The sequence below is a fragment of the Mesocricetus auratus genome, unplaced genomic scaffold (assembly GCF_017639785.1).
Source record: "Mesocricetus auratus isolate SY011 unplaced genomic scaffold, BCM_Maur_2.0 Super-Scaffold_100008, whole genome shotgun sequence".
Lineage (NCBI taxonomy): Eukaryota > Metazoa > Chordata > Mammalia > Rodentia > Cricetidae > Mesocricetus > Mesocricetus auratus.
The window spans coordinates 35,252,028-35,273,251 of NW_024429192.1; positions in this window are offsets into that span (position 1 = coordinate 35,252,028).

Here is a 21,224-nt window from a genome sequence, read left to right on the forward strand (position 1 = left end):
CATCTTTGACTATCAGTTTGCTCATCTATCTCTGAATACCATTAATCCAGTTCATGTAAGTGCATGCAGGATTTCCACAAGCCTCCTACTGCTTTATTCATTTTGAAATTATCTGAAATTTATTCCTTTAGACCAGGAGCCATATTCTTCCTATTAGAAATAAGCATGAGGGAGCACTAAACATTTTGTAAATAATTTATCTAAAGTCCCATTTGTGTTGAACATCTGTAAGAAAGGCAGTTTCACACTCACTGAACTGTGAGTGATTATCCTAATATAAAATGTTACTTCTAATGGGTAGGAAATTTAGTGTGTCTAATATATGAAGATTCGTGACCACAGCTTAATTTTATTATGAGGGATGGTGGGCACTTTTGGATTTAGTGCCTGATCATTCTCTTCCTGTGTGTCAGTGTACAAGGCTATTTACTCATCATCTGGTAGCGAAATGCAGTCACCTTTAGAAAGATAACGTTTACTGTGTACTCCTATAAAATAAACTTCAACTAGTGGCTTTAAAAAGACAATAAAAACATAAAACAGTTCTCACACTGTATTATGCTCAAGAATTGTTATAATTACAGTGCTTAAAATAAAACAGGAATTAGAATTTATTGACTGCCATGTTTTCTATTAACACAGGGTACTATAAAGTCTGTTGACCACAGAACTATCAACACAACACCACCTTAGCAGAATTAAACTATGAACTCCATAATTTTTTTAAAAAAAGAGCTAAGTAGGTCAGACTGCTGAGAGCCCTGGCACTGAGTTTCCCTCTGACTGGGAAAGCATTCTCAGTGGAAGAATGAAGGCGGCACCATAAATCTATTTTGTTGCTTGTAAAGAAGTTATTTAATGAGAAACGTGGAGTATTTCTGATAGTATCAAACAGTTCTTCAAGTTTAAACTTTCTTCCTCTCCTTCCCCCATCTTCTCCCTCCCTACCATACACACACATAAATTTTAGTCTTCTGGAGAGATATGCCCTTTCTTTTGTAATATTTTATTTATTCTTCGATAATTTCATACATGTATATAAGGTTATATCATATCCTCTCAGTAAAGTATTCTTTCTCTCTCTCTCTCTCTCTCTCTCTCTCTCTCTCTCTCTCTCTCTCTCTCTCTCTCTCTCTGTCTCTCTCTGTCTCTCTCTCTCTCTCTCACACACACACACACACACACACACATTCACTTCCAACACATCCCCCTCCCAATTCATGTCCTTTTCTTTTTTCCATATATATCTCACTCAGTCCCTTTAGTGCTGCCCATATATGCACATGGCTGATGGGAATGGAGCGAACCATTAAAGCAAAAGAAACCTACCAGTGGTCACACCCCAGTGAAAATGACTCTAGTTTCCCTCAGCAGCCATCAATTGCCAATAACTCCTCACAAACCTTCCAGCCAGCCCTATATCCCTTCTGTAATCTTTCTTTCTTGGGCTTTGATAGGTTTTGTTGCAGATAACCACAGCTTCTGTGAGCTCATGGATGTAGATGCCATGCAACATCCACAGAACAGCATAGCATTGCATTCATCCTCATCCTCCATCTCTTTGTGCCTCATCTTCTATGATGTTCTGAAACTTGGAAGTGGGTGTTAATAACAGATACCCCATTTAAGGCCAAGGACTCACAATTATTTGTTCTCAGCACTTTGACCAGTTATGAGCCCCTATTTTAATCACTGCCCACCCACTGTAACAGAGTTCCTCTAACCAAGGTTGAGAACCATCCAGATTTATGAGTATGAACTTAACTATTTAGAATACCATTTGACAACATAACCATTCAGAACAATGAGCAGGTTTATAGTCCTAAACATGAAGCCCCTCCTATGTCATTTGTTGTAATTTAAAAAAAGAGGTGCTTGAGAGAAAGATGCCATGGGACAGAATTCAGGCAAAGTGGTTTTTTAATTAGGAAAAGGGATCATAAAAAAGGGAAAAGGAAGTGGGGAGACCAGGCGCTGGAGACAGGAGCAGCAGGAGAGAGGGGACAGAAGAGAAGAGGAGAGAGAAGATGTAGATGGAGAGAGAGGGGAGAAAAGACAGTGATAGGAAGTGAAAGAGAGGAGAATGGGAAGTGGGCAGGGCCCTTTAAAAAGGGAACATAGTGAATATGCACAGGAGTTGTTCTTAGTGATTGCAGCTGGGAGCATAGTCTGTCAAAACCCCAATTACAGGCCAGTACAGGTGCCTGAATACTAACAACATTGACCTCAAATACAGTTAGAAAGTAGTTGATTACCCCATAGCAGCCATACCACTACTATGCCAGTGAACACAACTTGCTGGCAGGTCAATATTGTAGCATGCAGGGTCCAACATGGGCTAAGACCATATCATTAATGTCTTTTGTCTTCCACTGAGCTATATGGTGTGTTCCAACTATGAAAGCTAGCCAATAGGAGAATATTTACCAGTAAGTTTCAAGTTAATTTCTTTAAGTCCTGCAACCACTAAGAGCAACAGTAATATCCTATATTGTTTTGATTATATCTTGCCTGACATTGGAGTTTTGTTACACAGTCTATGGCTTTGCAAAGAGAATTATCGCTGTGTAATGTACTATAAGTGCTATGCACATAATATTACATAGAATGATAATTCTATTGTGTGTATAAATTATATATAACATATTATATGTTACACATAAAACACATTACATAGAGTAATAATATATATACAACACATATAGTGTAATTTTAGGTAAGCTTATAAAATAATGTTTCTTAAAAGCTTTTTAAAAAGCATCCTTGGTGTTATTCATCTTTCTCTTTCCTCTTTCTCCCTTTGTATTACCTCTCTATCCGCTCCTGAGTTAAATATTTCCTCCATTTTGGTTTCTTTCCTCTTAAATAGCAGCAATATCCTACTATCTTCTCAGGTAATCCATATCTGTCTAATTGGATGGAAGAATGGCTCAATAGGTGGGAACTTATGGATGGCACTGTAAGCCTAACAAAGTGCCTGTGGTTGCAGAAGTCATACACCCAAGATGAGAACCTATTTCTGCTATTTTCCTAAATGAATACAACTTCTAACTGTATTCTAAATGCTTAGCCTGTACCCAAAGATAATTGTAGCTCTCCCACAGTGTCAAAGAAGCTTATTTTTGCAGCTGACAAAGGTTACTAAAGAGATACAAAACTGTCAAAATGCAACAAATAAATGGTCATGGATGTCCACCAATTAGTACATCTACAATACAATTCCCATCCATAATGCTCAAGGAATATCGTGCAAGAGGGGTTGGAAAGACTGTATGTACCAGAGGAACAGGATATTTTCCTTGGAACAGTATCTTTTAAACATGTAAGGGGTGCTGTAACCATAAACAATATGACTGTCTGCACAAAACCTGCACAAAAGCACTGTAGTTAGCATGCCAAAATGAGTGGGGGGGATTTCTCATGGCTCTAACCCTCCTATCATAACTCAGGTCTTTCCTTAACTTCCTTTCCAGTTTTAGAATAAGGCTTGGCTGCAGCATGAAGTTTCCTCTTGCTCTTTTTCATTGTTGACCTCCATAAAACTGATTACCAATAACTATGTGACAGAGTCAATATTAGGCTGTTTTGAAATCTATTCCACCAAAGAAATTAGTCTATTACTTTTAAATTTAGCCTCGGGCAGATTCTTAGGACAAGGGCAGAAAGCAGTTATGTTCTTTGCCAAAATATCACAAGAATGATCTCTAGCCCAGTTGTTAATATTCTCCTCTGAAGCTTCTTTATCTGGACTACATACCTCCCCACACTTCTGTCTTCTATAATTCTAATAGGATGACCCATTAAACTCTGCTTGAAGTGTTCAGCTGCTTTTCTAGTACAAAGTTCCAAAGCCTTCTACAATTTCCCCAAAAGCCAGCCAGGTCAGCTTTTTCATCGCCATAGTCTACTCCCAAGTAACCAATTTCTGCCTTAGTTTCTTGTGATAAAGGCCATGACTAAAAGTGATTTAGATAGGAAAGGGTTTACTTCATCTTACAATTTTCAGCCTGCATTTCGTCACTGAGGAAAGTCAGGCAGGAACTCAAGTCAGGAACCTGGAACAAAGGAATAAATAAGCCTTGGAGGGATGTTGCTTAATGACTTGTTTTCCATGGCTTGATCATCTGCTTTTTTGCACTACTCAGGACCACCTGTCATCACCATACTACCCTGTGGATACACCCCAGATGGACAGGGCCCTGCAACTTTAATCATTAATCCAGAAAATGTCCTCACATACTTGCCTGTAGGCTAATCTGAAGGAGGCATTTTCATGATAAGGTTCATCTTACCGTTTGACCCTAGCTTGTGTCAAGTTGACAAAAATCCGACCCAGATACTCAGTTTATTTACATATGTAATTAATAAACAAAATCCATGGGAGTCCTGTGTGAAATATCTGCTCTTAGAAATTGATGCCATATTACACATACAAAGAGAAGTTGAATACCAACTTTGGTGTAAAGGCTATATTTGCTGAAATACTATATTCTCTACATTGCATTTCAATTTGAGTTATTAATAATTTTTTCTTTTGTTTTACTTAATGTTAACTTTTTCCTAAAATATACAAAAATATTTCAAAAATGTCTGAACTATTTCACAAAGACAAAGTTTAAGGCTGAAACTTTCCACTGTGAAGTCATTGGCCACTGGCCAGAATGCAATCACATAGAGAAGAAAAAGGATGCTTATGTGCAACAAATTAAGCCAGATGAAACCAGGGATGTCTTCTTTTTAATCAAGCATGCACAGTCACACATGGGAACCTGAATAAATCTAAAAAGAGTCACATTTAACTTGGACTTTGCAACAATTCTCCCTTTCCTAATATGGATATTTTCTTTTACTTGGCATGGGTCAACTCTCAAGAAGAGGTCATGTATTTGAATTTTTCTTCCACAAATCATATAACCAAAGAAGTAGGTCTAGTTGGGGCATTGACCATTGTTCCTTTGGTTTCTTTGAGTCATCTTGATGGTTTAAAGGGGGCTACATAAAAACAGATATTCCTAGATAAAAGGGATGTGAATCATAGATTTCCCATTATACATTTAATTCTCTCCTTATACTGTATTAGCAAACTAGACTTTCCCCCTATGTTCCCACATCTTCATTCCCACAGAAAATTTCAAGGGAACCTCATACAAATCAAAGTAGGGATTTTGCTGATAAACACACTTTAATGTTGCCTCAGAATCACATAATATTTTCATGACAATTAATCTTCCCTGTGGCATACTTGTGTCATTTATCTCAACTTTTATTTAATGAGTGCCAATGTTTCGCTCTTTTATATGTTCTAGATTTGAACAGTATCTGTAACCCTAAATACCCAACTAAAACATCCATGAACCTTCAGAAAGGAGCCAAATGTATTCCTGCTTAAACAAACTGACATATAAGTTAATTGACTAATGCTAACTTTTCCTCCATTTGAGATAAAATGAACAAAAAGAAAACCATGCACCTCTTACATCTCTCTATACACAGTGGTGCTTAGAGAAGTATGGCCATGCTCTCCCAAGCTATTGCACTCCCCTGTGGTCACACATTCTTTCCCTTGACCTATTACAGAAGTGTTGGATGTCTTGCCTTCTATAGTGCACTGACTCAGCTGGAAACAACTGCATCAGCTAACATGACTTTGGCCTGTTTGGGACATGCTAGCAAGGTTTTTCCACCTTAAAAGTCTTTTACGGCTAGTCTTCTGAGTTATTGTCTGCTCAGTCACTATCTTCCACCCAATTTTCTTTCCATCTTACCATGTCCTGAGAACCACTTGAAAACTCATGATCTTTCAAAAATAGAAATGCCGAATAATTCTGCCCGTTAGAGTGCTCTGGGCTCATGGTGCCCACAGTTTTGTGTGTCCACCCACCTTGCCAGAGAAAGAACAAATGTCTAAATCAAGTGGAAGTGGTCTGGTGCTTTAGAGCTTATGTTTACACTTCCATCCATACATGCCACTTAAATTAGTCTAGGTCTTCAGGTGGTGAGGCCAAACACAGTCTAACTGAATATAAGCCTGTTGTTCTCAAAGATCCTCTTTTGTGAATGTTTACCTTGTCACTTTATTTTTCTTTTGAAGGAATAATAGAAGCTAATGACATCACTAGAATCTTCTTTCTGAATGAAAAATTAAAATTAAAAAATAATCAGTCTACTCCCTCTGGAAATTGCCAGCTCTTTTCTTTAAGAACATACAATTGATTGTGGTTGTGCTGCAAAATTTTGATCAATCTGTGTTTGGGAGAGAGATCCTAATATAACCAACCTTTGAAGCAGTTGAATTAAAAGTGCTCTCGACTTCCTCCTTTTGGTATTGTTTTCAGTCATAAATATCATTTTTTTTCTTGTGGGCAGCAATAACTGTGTGGTCATGTTCATTTACATAAAGTACAAAGGAGTTCACGGATGACAAGGGGATCAGAATTGAAAATTTGTGACTTACATATTTTCCTAACATTCCATTTTATATCATCTCCATCATCTCACACTGTATATAGCATCTAACAAGTACTTTAATTACTTAGTATTTGTGGGGAAAATGGGCTATTACCTGGATGTGAATGTTCCCCAAATCAATACAAGATCATGGTGTTGAGGCCCTTGGAAAATGTTCAGGTCTTAAGGACAAAAGCTCTCTTGAATGAGATTAATGTCATTATAAAAGACCCAAGGAAGCTTATGTGCACTTCTATGAAGGAACAAGAAGCCCCCATCTATCAAAAACAAGCTCTTTGTAGAGTAGATACAAAATCTGCTAACAGCTTGATTTTATGTTTCTCAGCTTCCACAACTCCGAGAAATGAGTTCTTGTTCTCCTTAACCCATTAAGTTCATGGTATTTTTGTTCTAGGTTGCCTGATCAAATTTCTATGATTAAATTCCATATTTGAAACATAGTGGCCATTGTGAGAGTATTAGGAGCAAATTAAACCTGGTGGACATGGTTCTTACATATATAATTGGGGAATCCTATAAAAAAGAGCTTGAAGAACTGGGTGTGCTTTCTTCCCTTCTCCTGCCTGTATGGTAGGAACTGTTTATGAAAAATGGGCTTTCTAGATACATTGATCCAGAAATGGCTTTATCTTGTGCTTTCAAGCTCCAGAAATACAAGAAAATAAATTCTTGTTACTTACAAATCATAGTCATATAGGATGATAAGTGTGAAACAGACTGAACAGTGAAAGATGGGGAAGTGCCAAGAATGAGAATAGAAAAAAAAGAAAGGAGGTAAGCTGACTTTGTAACTCAATGAAAATGGGGTGTTATTTTCTTAAAACAAAAAACACTTGAACTTACAATACTGGTAGGAAACTGGTGACAGAGAATGAAGTAAGTAGATTGAGCAAATAATTTTTAAAAGGTCATAAGAGTACTATAGAAGAAGAAATCCAGGGCCAGGCAGAAAAGGGACCCTCTTTTTATATAATAAGGGGAATGTTAAAGGCTTTGTGACAGGAAGTTAGAAGAAATGGAAACAAGATGACAGGAAAGCCCAGAATGACATTATCTACTGAGGCTGCGTGAAGGAATGTTAGATGAGAGCCCTGTGAGAAATAGATGTGTGCTTCTCATAACCACCTACATTTATAGCGTTTTTGTTAAAGCTGAATTTCAGATCTCTCTTAAGTTCATATACTTTCCCCCTAAATTTTACATTATTTTATATTTTATTTACAAACTAGCTTATTTGATTTCCAGTTTCAAGAAGGTGAGCAGAGGCTTCTCTAGACCCCTTTTTTGTTGAAAATTCATATCTAGATGTTAAAGAAATGCATCATATTTAATAAATATAACAGACACACACTGTTGTAAATTATGTTATATAAAAGAAGACTGAGTAACCATGAAAGCAGTAGAGGGGTGTTCAGATCTAGGTACCCCCATTTGATGGAGATGGACAGAAAATTGCAGTCTTGAATTCAGTTGTTTTTGATTAAGTTCTCCAGCTTACAAGCCATATCATTGCACATAGAGCTCCTTGCATCTGCCCAGTTCCTTCTGCTTGTAGAAGACAAAAATCACCATGTGCAATAATTTGAATGAGAAAGTGTTCTTCCATAGACTTGTGTATTTTAACATTTGTCCCCATTTGAAGACATTGTTTGAAGCAATGGTGAAGCCTTGCTGGAGGAATTATGTCATTAGGGGGTGAGCTTTGAGTGTTCATACCTTCACCCTATTGTGACATTTCAAGACAGTACTACAGTAACTCTACTTATTCTTACTGAGCCTTGGTGGGGATTAAGGTGGAAAATTAACCAACTCTATTCTAGGACCTGAGGCCAAGATGCCCCAGCTATCTTATCTTAGCTTCTGTTTAACTGCTTGCTTGTGCAAACCTCTCCTTGCAGTTGATAAGCAAGATAGCAAGGTGTGGTTTTTGCCTTTAAAAAAACCCCTTGGTCTAAGTGCTTGGGGCCCCACCTAGGTTTAGAATATCTGAATGCAGTCTCAACAGACTAGAATAAAGACTCTTGATTGGCTATAAACTGTGTTTCAGTGGTCATCTTTGGTGGGCTTCCTGTAACATTACTTCTGGTTCCAGTTCTCCATTTCCTGTGCGTGGATGAAGGTGTAATCTCTCAGATTCCTACTCCTGCTGCCATGCCTCCCTGACTTTATGGATCCTCCCTCTGGAACCATCAGTTCAAATAAAACCTTTTATAAGTCACTCTTGGTCATGGCTATTTTGTCAGAGCAACAGAGAAGTAATGACTACACTACACATTCAAGGAAAATCTCCAGGATAGATAAAACAAATGTAACGGGCTAGTGAAAGGACCAGAGGAAAGCTATTTATGTGAGTCATTTATCCTGATACGAGGGAAGATGTTAATTTGAAACAAAGAAATGTGTCTTAAATAAGGAAAAAACCCTAAACAACTAAAACTTGAAGGAAAATGATAAGATACTGGGAAACTGGGGAGGATGGGTGAAGTACTTGCCTTTCACAATAAGGACTACAGTTCGGCTCTCTGGTCCCACATAAAGGACTGTATGTGTCTGTAATCTAAACATTGTGAGGTAATGGCAAGAGAATCAGAAGTTCAAAATCTTTCTCAGATAGAGACCATTCAGGCTCCATGAGACCCTGTCTGAAAAGAAAAAAGGAAGGAAGGAAGGAAGGAAGGAAGGTAGGAAGGAAGAAGGATGGATGGAAGGAAGAAAGAAAGAAAGATAGGAAAGAATGCTAAGGGATCTGAAGTGAGAAGTGGTCATCTAGAGGTACACCTAAGTTCTCTCCATGGAACAAGGAATTGTACATCCTGGAAGGAAGACCAACCTAGAGAAAGCCAAGGTGGAGAACAGCCATCAGGAAATTAAGAGTGACAGACAGAAAAAGTGAAAGCCATAGTAAGGAAAAGATAGGGAGGGGGAGAAGGAGGGGATAGGAAAGAAATACATATATACATGCATACATACATACATACATACATATGATCGATTGATAGATGATAAGCAGATAGATGCATGATAGGTAGATAGATAGTAAATAGATACATATAGATAGATACATGGATTGATGGATGATAGATAGATATATAGATAGATAGATAGATAGATGGATAACTTTTATTAAAACAAACAGCTCCTTTCAGGATGGGAGGGGCCCCACAGTTAGGAATTCATTGAGGTCTTTGGGTTAGGCATCCTCTTTCCTGGACTCCTCAACTTCTTTATTGGTTCAACTCCAATATCCTCCCTTGGACATGTTATCTCCTTCCAGCTGCCTATTGAGACTTTGTGATAGTTGTGAAGTCCTAGAGGTGGGAAGCAATCTTAGGCAAGCAGTCCCTGCAACTGGTCTCTGCAAACTGGGCTAAGTTTGCCTGAATCTCCTTCAGGAGGAAGGGAGGGAATGAAGGCAGGAAGGGGTCTTGAGAGTGTTAGAGGTGACAGACAAGTGGTTTCTTGTGGTGATTTTAATGAGAAATACTCCTCCACCACTTGCTAATGCTTGAACACTTGGTTTCCAGTTGATGGAGTTGCTTGGGGAAATTTAGAAGGTACAGGCTTGCTGCAAGAAATATGTCACTTCTTTGGGTTTGGGGATTCATATCCTCAGCCCACTTTCAGTTCACTTTCTGCTTCCTGTCTGTCTATGGAGATGTGATCTCTCAGCTTTCTTCTCTGGCCACCACCTGTGATGCCTCCCTGAAACTTAAGGACCCTTCCTCTGGAAGAAGCCCTCAGCCAAAATTACTCTTTCTTCCTGAAGTTCATGGTGTTTTATCTCATGAACAGCAAAGCAACTTGTACAGTCCTCCTCTAAACCTTTTCCTAAAAGCCATATAATTGGAAGAAAAGAATCAACATTTTCAACAGCAACTCCCCACAAAAATCCTACACCTTTGGGATGATGCTCTGTCAACGTTTACTATATGAAATCCCCAAAATAAGGCCATCTGCATCAGCCCTACCCAGTATCTCAGTCCTCACTGTTCTGGCATTTGATTCATGACAGAAGCAGCCTGTTCAGGGAACAAAAGCTCCTTTGTTTTTCAGGGGATGTGAAGTGAGGTAATACACCAATTTTATGAAACCCTCCCTAGGGAGGAAAGTGGCAAGTTTTCCACTAGAAATAATTGCTTCTGGAATGATAAGAAAGGGAGGTACTTTTGCAAGAACTCGTCTGTCCTGACTGGCTACAATTTTTGTCTTTAGCTTGCTCTTTTAGGTCAGATGTGTAAACCAATATGTTTGGATAGTTTAACTTGTTTGGCAATAGTTTTCCTGCTATACTAAATCCAACTCAAGTGTTAAAATATACCGAGCTTTCCATCCAAACAAAGCTACAATGATGAAAATGAGTAGGTTGTCCACCAGCTTGAAAATATTGAGTACTGACTCTGTCATGCATTCTTCCCTATGGAATGGCATCTCTGTTGATGTCCAATTTTGTTTTAGAAAGAAATAAATTGAGTCTAGTAGTTAATCCTTTATGAATTGGTTACACCTTCCTTTTTTGGTGAGCACATTTGTAGTGCACACATCACAGTACCTGTGTTGAGGAGAAGCTCTCACGCTCATTCTACATCTTTTCTTACTCAAAAGTCAACTGGAGATTATTAACGAGTATCCACTTCTGTCTTACCTGTCCTTACAGTAGTTCTCTGATACAGTCCTGTGTCTTTCATTCAAACCCAACTTCCCGTCTTTATCTGCTCCTTCTCCTTCTCCCTCCACAATTCCAGATTCGGGTTTTATCTTTCTTCTAAGCCAATCATGGAAAAATATGAGCCATTGACTCTTCACACTGACACAGCTTGCGAGCACACACACAGGTGTAGATGTGCGCACAAAAATAAGAACTCTCAAGTTTATGAGACTCCAGCTTTAAATTATCCAAGTTTAAGATTTTATAAAATATAGCATCAGAAAATTTAAAGTTAATTTTATGTATTTATGTATTTATTTATTTATTTGCCTTTCAAAGAATAATGGATACTTTGTGGAGAAAGACTTAAAGAAAGTTATTTTAGCTTTTTAAAAAAGTTTTTTCTTATTTTTGAATCTAGGTCTCAGGCCAGCCAGAGAGGCCTGGAACTCAGAATGTTGCTCAGACCGGCCTGCAGCTCCTGTTCCTCCTGTCTTCACTTTCCAGACGCTGGAATTACAGGCATGAGTCCAACCAAAACCATTTTAAATGTTGATATTTTCATCCTTGGTTCCTTAATACTATATGTGTAATGACAATCAATCTACCAAATAACACTAAGGATAATTCAACATTATGAACAGTTAAAATGCTGAGAGAGTACAGTGTATATCATTTTTACATGATGAAAAAATTAGTATTGTAAGTGAAAAGATGTAAAACATTGTGACTAAAAATTTTCAGATAATTAGGTCATACACACATATCTGGAAGTCTTTATTAAGGTCTAAGTTGTCTCAGATATTTAGGCTTTAGAAACCACCATATCTATCAGTTAGTGCATCATTTAGTTAGCAGATGTTATTGGGTGATTATTGTGTACCAGGCACTCAATTATCTTCCAGAGGAAGAAAAGGGAAGTTAAGCATATCTAACGTATCATGTGTAAATTATGCAGCATGCTAAAGAACAATGAAAAACTCATATATATTAGAGGGTGATAAGTACTCCTAGGGAAATACATCTATTTTAAGGAGAATCAGGAGTATGGGAATGAGGAGTACTAAAATAGATGTATCAGTCACAACTGGACTCCATTACTCTGTAGTTTGATTGATTGTTCTTTTATATGCCTAAATATGGTCAGAATAAGAACAATGCCAATAGACATGCTTAGTGGATGGGAGAAAGCCCATGGCCTCAACCAGACACAAGGAACTACAAGCAACTAAAGAATGCTGAGAGCAGAAGAAATGACTTCCCCTGGAAAAAGTACACCAGTTGGTTATCTAATTGGTCGGCCCTGAAAACATATGCATACAAGTAACACATACAGACTGAGTAGTTTGTATTTATGTATTTAGGAATATATATGTACACACATGCACATACATACATACATGCACATATAACAACAATTAATGAAAAAGAGGCGATATATTTGAAAGACAGCAAGGGAAAGTTACATGAGCAGGTATGAAGGGAGGAAAGGGAAGGGGGAAATTGTGTAACTACATTATAATATAAAAATAACTAAAATATAAAATAATGTGGCAGAAAAGTATCATTACATGTGGTGTCTCATGGGAGGTGAAGGCTCATGGATCTCTGTAGTGTGAGGCTAGCCTGTTCTATATAATGAGAGCCTGTCTAGTTACATTGCTATTACAATGTGAAATTTTCTTCTCAGTTCTTGTTTTCTTGAAGGATGGAAAGAATTCATCCAAGAGACAAACTCTTTAAGCAGAAGTAAAGGAAAACATAGTGACAGCACACCTCAAAGAGAAATTATTACAGCAGGCTTATCCAAAGGACGAGGGGTACCAATCCCATTGGGTTCTGTTTTGTATATTTTAAAGAAGTTCTTATGAATATTTATGAGGTGAGTGGCATATTCATGGAGCTAATGTGACCCATCTTTTTTTCCCAAACCATAGAAGACTGGATCTCGCTTTTAGAGTATTTCTTCCCATGAGCCTCTTAAGCTTGGGAATGCGGTCAAAACCACACTGAAAATGATATAATGAAGTTGAAGTCTCCTGAGTTTGTAGGTCCTGCTAGTATGTCTGTGTGGGAAAGTGCCCTACTTCCTCAGCTTCTTGTGCAGTGGGAAGAAGCTAGCTGTAAGCGTCAGTTTGTTTAACCACAGAGTGTTCTAAACACCAAGGGACACAGATAGCAGTTCTTGAGCTCCCTCACTTCCAATTCCAGACCTCATTAGGAGACACAGCTACTGAGACGCAGTTGATGTTTCCTTCAGTTCTGCCATACATAATTCTTTCCTACCTGGTCTCAATACTATGCATGATTTGAAGCTTATACCAATAGGATTTCATGAGAGACAGTTGTAGTATATAAGAAGAAAGGACTAAGAATAAAACTCAGGTGCTAACCTGAGCCACTTGAAAGATGCTATCAACCACAATGAAAGTTGCAAATAGTACAAAAATGAAAAGGAAAACTCCTAGAATCAGCAGTGGATATCTTGGCTTTAAGGTGCCCGTTAGATATCCAGCTAGACCTTGCAAGGAGGAAGGTGTAAATAGGAACCAAGGCTCTAAAGTTAAGTCTGGTACATCAACAGAAATTCAGGAGGTTTTGTCATGTAGATGATATTCTATATTGTGGGGCCCAATGAGATTGCTTAGGGATAAAAGTGAATGGGAGAGATGAGGACCAAGAGTACATAGGGAAATACTCCAACATAAAGAAATTGGAGAAGAGAGGAAAGTAATGAGGGATTCTAGTTTGGGCAGAAAAGCCTTAAATGATTGGAACTGAAAGCCAAATAAAGCATACCAAGAAGGATGGTGTGATCACCATGACAGGTCACATAGGGTGAAGTCCTCAATTAGAAGGGTGGAGATTATTAGTGATGTTGATAAGAAAGATATTTAAGAATCATGAGCAGAGACAGTGAATTTGGAAATAAGTCTGAGAGGGAGTAGAAAGTGGAGACACTGAAAATAAAGGCATCCTTCACTAAATGTCACTGCAGAGAGAAGCTGAAGAGGAAGAACATATCAGAAGAGGGAGACAGAGAAGAGTAACTGAGAAAATAAACAGCACTCACTGTGTTCCTGTCTCCAGAAAGACTCGTGGAAGCTTCCTGGTCAGCAATTACACTGACTTTTTAAAGCCTAGTTTGTTCAATATCTATTTATCTAGTGGTGTGTGTGTGTGTGTGTGTGTGTGTGTGTGTGTGTGTGTCTGTCTGTCTGTCTGTCTGTCTGTTTGTCTGTCGACAACTTGCTAGAATGAATTATCTTCTTCTATCATGAAAGTCCCAGGAATTGAACTCAGATCATTAGACTTAATAGCAAGCACCTCTACCCATTGATCCCTGTCAGCCTCCTTCCCTTTCATTTATTCTTACAGTAAGTTCTACTTCTGCTCTACCAGCATCTGTCTAGTAGACACTACATCCCAGGCAAAGTATTGTACCATGGGCTAGGAGGTTTATTTTATGTTCAAGAGATAAATAGATCTTCATTGCTGTCTCTTAAGTAGAGCAAACACAATGAGAGAGTAAAAAGTAACACCAAGAACAGGCAGAGATGAACAAAGCAACTTTTGTGTACCCTATTGTCTTAGATGATGTTCTATATCTATGTCATTTGCTGATGCTATAAGTTCTTTTCTTTTCTTTCTTAGTGATATCACATCTTTTCCCATCATTCATTAAACCTGTGCACATGTGCAGCAATCTCTTAAGAATTTTTAAAAGTAGTTATTTGAAAGTTTCATGCAATGTGTTTTGATAATGTGCACTCCAACCTTTCCCACACCCATTCCCTACTTTGTGCCTATAATTTTTATCCTTCAAGACCAGTTTGTGCTGCCCAAATATTCTTAGATGTGTGATTATCCAATGGCTAGTAAGAGAGTGGCCAACTTACCAGAAGCTATACTCTTACACAAAACTGTCTCTCTCCCACCCAGCAGCTAACATTTATCAGTTTGATTTTAATGTCTCCTTAAGCTTTGAAATCAAGTTTTGACGTGGAATTTTCACTTAGTCTGTTACAAAGATGTATACGTTGTTACATGTCACCTACCTCTATTGTAAAGCACCTATGCAAGATTCTCAAAATATAATTTTAAATTAATTTTGTTCTTTGACAATTTCATATATATATATACATATATATATGTTATTCATTTTGATGACCCTCTCCCCAGCTCTTTTTAAATCTCCCTCCCTTCCCTCCCCCTACCAGTCCCTTTTGAAAATTCATTACTTTAGTTTCCTTTTGTTATTCAGTTTAACAAGGGTCATCTATATAACCATTCAATTGGAACTATCTATCCACTGAAGCTCACTGTTATCACCAGTATACAATTAAAGGCAATGCCTCCACTTCTTTATTAATCTACCAGTAATAAATAGTTCAACAGTGAGGGGTAAGGGTTTCTGAGTTCCCCCTCCATCTATGGCTAACTGTTGAGGGGCCCATTCTTGTGAAGATCCAATGAAGGCACCTGTTGGTGCCATAAGTTTATCACTGTAATGACTTTATCTCTTACCTAGAATATGAAATTTCATACCTGTCCCCCCAGATCTTAGGTTTTTTTCTGCTTGTTATTCTGCAGTGTTCCATTAGCCTTAGAGGGGATGCTATAACTGTCATGTTCAGGTATTCACAATACCTTGTACAACTTCATGCCTGCATTGACTGTCATTCACTGCACAGAGAGGCTTCTTGGATAAAAGCTGCAAGAAACAGCTGCCTTTGTCGAACATAAATATGAAGAAGGTAGTTTGATACTATGCCAAATACAAAATCTTGAGAGAATATTATCTTACAAGGGTTGACAACTCTTTCTCAACAATGTTTGCAAATTTAACCCCTCTTCCTACCCATTACTCCACTCACATCTGCAGCTTTATTGATCCATGCCTACTTAACGGGCAACCTATTGCTGGGGTTTTTCCTGTCTGCCTTCTTCTCATTCTAGCTTGGATCCACATCTTACTAAGAACACACATCCATTTTTGTTCATTTAAAAAGTAATACAATGGTATTTATTTTAAATATTTATATACATACAAATGCATATGCATATGTAGACGTGTAAGCATACATAGGGTAAAGAAAAAGAAGCAACTGAGCAGGAATTTGAACAAAAAATATCATTGTGTTGTATATTTCATAGAAGAGGAAATCCAACTAGACAACTGCCATCATTAGTGGGGCATCCCCCTGCCAAGACAGAGAGGCCTGTGCATCAGTAAAGGACTCCGAGATAAACTGCTCCAGAGATGCTTTCAGGGAACAGTGTCTGCTTTATTACATGTGAGCAGCCACTTCCGTAGTGAAAACCCATGACCTATTGGTTAGCACATTGCTTTTCACTGGATAGTGAGCACTCACACCACCAGAGTTTCTATGTGGAAGAAGCATACTAACAACGACGTGGAGAGTGCAGACTGTGTCTACAGGCCAGCTTCCTACTACTCAGGCTACTTCAGAATTCAGTGTTCTGCTTTCAGGAGCATGGTGTGCCATGCTTCTTATTTAGAAGCACAGTATGTCAAGTGGGCTGGCTGCCAGGTCATGCCTGCATTTTCTCCTACAGATAATAAACATTTGAACTATGATAATTTCAAATATAACTAGGAAAATGAAAATTAAGTAAGTAATGTTTTTTCATAATAGTATCAAGAAAAAATGCAAGTCTGAAAATAATCATGTCTTGAGCAAGTGCTATAGTTACAGGGAAATTCCTGTAAATCTTTGACAATTTTATAGAATATGGTTCATCAGAAAATATATGTGAATATTTAACAATCTACATATTCTAATCTTAGATATGTATCCCATAGAAACTACAAGTATTTGCACTAAAAGGGTCATAAGACTATTAGTTGTAGTTGTATTTTAATGACACAAAACATTTAAGACACTATAAACTAAAATTAAACAACATGACTCATTGATACATCTAAATAGTTTAATCATTTTAAAAGAAGAATTTAAAGGTGATTATACTGATGAAATTGTATAGAAATGAATCTCAAAGACATAAAATTGGACAAAACCATGTTAATGAATACAGTGCAATTTCAGTCTACCTAAAAAAGATGGGCTAGGGAGAGGATTTGGTAAAGTGCTTTATGTAAACACGAGGAATGCAGCATAAAAAGCTAAGCACCACAGTGTGCACCTTGAATTCTGACACTGAGAAAGAGGTGCCAAAGAACCTCTGGGGAATGCTGGTCAGCCAGTCTAAACCAATCTGTGAGCTCCAGGTTCAAAAGTAACTGAGGAAGACATTTGATGGAAACCTCTGGCCTCCACATGCACACACACATACACACATCTGTACACATACACACTGTGATGATAGTGTATTCCATATGAATACATATATGTTTGGGGGGGACATAAACACAATAGCTCCATGATAAAAGTTATCTTTGGAAAGAGGAAAATAAATCAATCTATAGGATATACTATAGGTAAATAGTATCTTTAGCCATAATTCTTAGTTTTAGAGACTGTAACAGAAGTATGATAATATGTATGGTTAAGTCATAATAAATTAATTCCTATAATTTTAATTTTGAAATTTGAATAATAAATGAAACAATATGTAATCTAAGCTTATGCTCTGCAAATCCTTTCATTAGGAACACACTAAAGAAATATTTTAGAAATATGCCTTTACTTATTTAAATATATGATCATGTATGAGCATCCACATACGCATATACTATAATGTACATGTGCATATTTTTAAATGTGTATATATGCATATGTACACAAAACAAAACTTAACACATTTGCTAATCAGAGAAATAAGCTACCTGCAAAGCAGTAAGAGAAAGGGTTCAAGCCAAAGGCAAGCTTGGTCCTACGAGGGGAAGCAAGCACTGAGAAGGAGGCAATTGGCCTTGCAAGGTACAGGAACAAAATGTGTTCCCCACAAAATTATAGGTGACCTGAGCCAGGTTTACCACTTGAAGCCAAGAGCTAGGGAAGGGCTGCTCTGTTTGTAAAAGGAGGCTGAAAATAACATTGTTCAGAGGCAGCCTAGGGCTACAGCTTAACACGTCCATGGAATGCTACAGTCATAGACACAACAACAAAATTACAAATTATATTGCTATCTTGACCACAAGAATAAGTGCCAAAATGTATTACAAGACCTAGTTCTGAATAAAGCATCTAAGAAGCCAGGTAGAGAAAATTACATCCTATTAGAGAAAGGGAACGTTTCATTTAAAAAGAGCCTGGAAAACAAATTTACCAAACATTTTAAAAGATTTTTTAAATTTAAAGAAAGAAAGATAAAAAAACTCAACACTCATTCACTCAAGGTGAAAAATTGTTGTAAATCAACCTCACTAAAATGGATGGCTGTGCAAAAATATTAATTTAAACAAATTTTAAATTAAAAAATTTAATTTTTTCCTAATCTCAATAAGCTGTACAGTTTCTGTACAGAACACAACCAAAGAGAGACTAGGAAAGTATAAGGAATGTGAAGAAATTCTTCCAAAATACACGACAGAAAGATGAAAAGATTTAAGAAATATGAAAGAGTTATTTAAATGTGACACAGTTTTTTAAATATAAAAAGAAAAGATTGGGAATCATGGATTAATTTCAGTATATTTTACAAAAATATGGTTGTCAATTGACAATAGTCTCAAAGTGAATCTTCAAGTACAAAGGTAAAACAAGGCAACTTCAGCAAAGAAAGAAAGGAAGGAAGGAAGGAAGGAAGGAAGGAAGGAAGAGAGGAAAGAAGAAAAAGGTGTCTTCTGAACATGATGGGGATGTTACAACCACAAACTTTCAAAACCTGTGACTGGCTGGATAAGACCTGCCCAAAACTGAGCCAGTCAACATCGCAGTGTGGATGGAGGGAGGGCTTACAAGGCCCCCACTCCTATTTGAAAAGACAGTGAACCATTGCAGTGGAACAGAGAATATTCTATAGGAATGTGGTCCTCGATAGACTGCCTCTGCTACAGTGGTCAGCGCCATATGTGCACATGGAAAACATTAACTGGACTCAATAGATCAGTCAAGAAATTAATAGAAGAAAACATGAAGTTGAAGGAGGAACACAAGAGGAAAGATATAGAAGGGGATGGATTAGAGAGTGAGAGGTGGATATGATCAAAGCGCATTGTGTTTGTGTATGAAATTCTCAGATAATTAAAAAGAATGCACACTTACTTCCATCTCATTACTAATCATAACTGAATTAAGCTATTACATTAGGGTATGGTTACACACTAAAAATAAAGCAGTAAGAAAGGTAAATTCATTGGAAAACAAAGGTTACAATATTGGAGAGTATAAGCATTGATGGAATAGTTGCACAAATGTAATAAATTAATTATTACTAAAATTAAGATATTTTGTTTGAAAATAAGCTAAAAACTAAAGAAAATTTAAGGAATCTGAAGTCAACTTGATACTACAAGATAAATGCAAAAATTACTCAAGAAGTTTTCAGGTAACTCAAAAATCTTCATAGACAATGAGATAGTGATGTTTTGTTTTGTCAACTTGGTAGGATCTAGAATCACTTTGGAGAAAAGTACCTAATACACAGACTACAGGAAATTAGTGCTTAATTTCTAATCAAAAGTCTTCCATACAACCTACAGAATAAAAGGAAATATATGAAAATAGTATATCGCAAAAGATTAACAACTAATTTTTAAAATTGAAGTTTCATCCAATATTTCTCTGAAGAAGATATTTAAATGATCAACAAACATTTGAAAAAGTGTATGATGTTATCTATCATCAAAGAAAAGCAAACCAAAATCAGGAATATGATACCATTTTAAAACTACCAAGGCCGGACTGTGGTGGCGCAAGCCTCTAATCCCAGCACTCGGGAGGCAGAGGCAGGCGGATCTCTCTGAGTTCGAGGCCAGGCTGGACCGACAGCCTCCAAAACAATACAGAGCAACCCTGTCTCGTAAAAAAACACCAAAAAAAAAACCAAATGGTTTTGGGGTGGAAAACAAGTGATGGCAAGGAACTGAAGTAATAGAAACCTTTTTATGGGGGTGCATAAAGCGGTGTTGCTTTGGAAAATAATTTGTTCCTTTAAGAGATAAATCAAATTATCATAAAACCTACCAGCAAATCTACCCAAGAGAAATGTGAGTATACGTTCATGCAAAAACGTTTACATTATTCTATATAATAACAATATATCAGCTAGGAAATAAAAAGCAAACCAAATTTCTATCATGGATAAATAATTATGTGGGCTATGATATATGCAAACAATGGAATAACCATTAAAATGAATGAAGTAAGAGACAGAATCTCACAACAAACTTCCTGAACCCCTGCATCTCAAAAATAAGTAACAACAAAAAAGAGAGATGTCACACACACACACACACACACACCGATAGAGGATCACATGACAGACTAAAGTAATAATTGTTTCCAAGTCCACCTTGATCAACAAATGAGTCAATGATTTACTGAGTTTACGAACGGGAATGTGTGTGAAGGTTTACTTCCCATGAAAAGGGATAACTCAAAAGCAACTGCATCACTAAACAGCCCATGTCAGAAATGGTGGAAGTTCACAACAGCTGCACTGCTATAGCATTTACAGACCCATCCCAGAAATCCCAATTCTACAAGTTAATGCTCCCTCTTCTCAGTCCCCAGAAGTTATACTGCTTCCATATCTCTGTAGGGGGCAATCGTGAAACTTACAAGTTTCAGCTCCTCCCAGACCAGTGAAGTTCGCTTTCTTTTTAAGTATCTGAAGCTGCAACCCCACACTCCTGGTGGAACGTTTCCAATTCAGAAGAAACTGCTGTCCAATGATGTCTAAAAGAGTGCATTAAATAAAGAAACCAGGGCATGCATTATATGGTTCTTTTCATATGCAGTCTTCAGAATGGGCAAATCCAGAGTGAAAGTAGGCAATAGTTTTGATGGGATACAGAAGGAGGAAAATGAATGAGGAGTGATTACTTAAAAAATATAGGGAGTTTGTATCAAGCAACGAAAATGTTTTGGGAACAAATGCTACTACTATTTACCCAGCATTTTGAATACACCAGATAACCCCAAATTGTGCCTTATGTGCCACTAAATTCACTAAGTTTAAT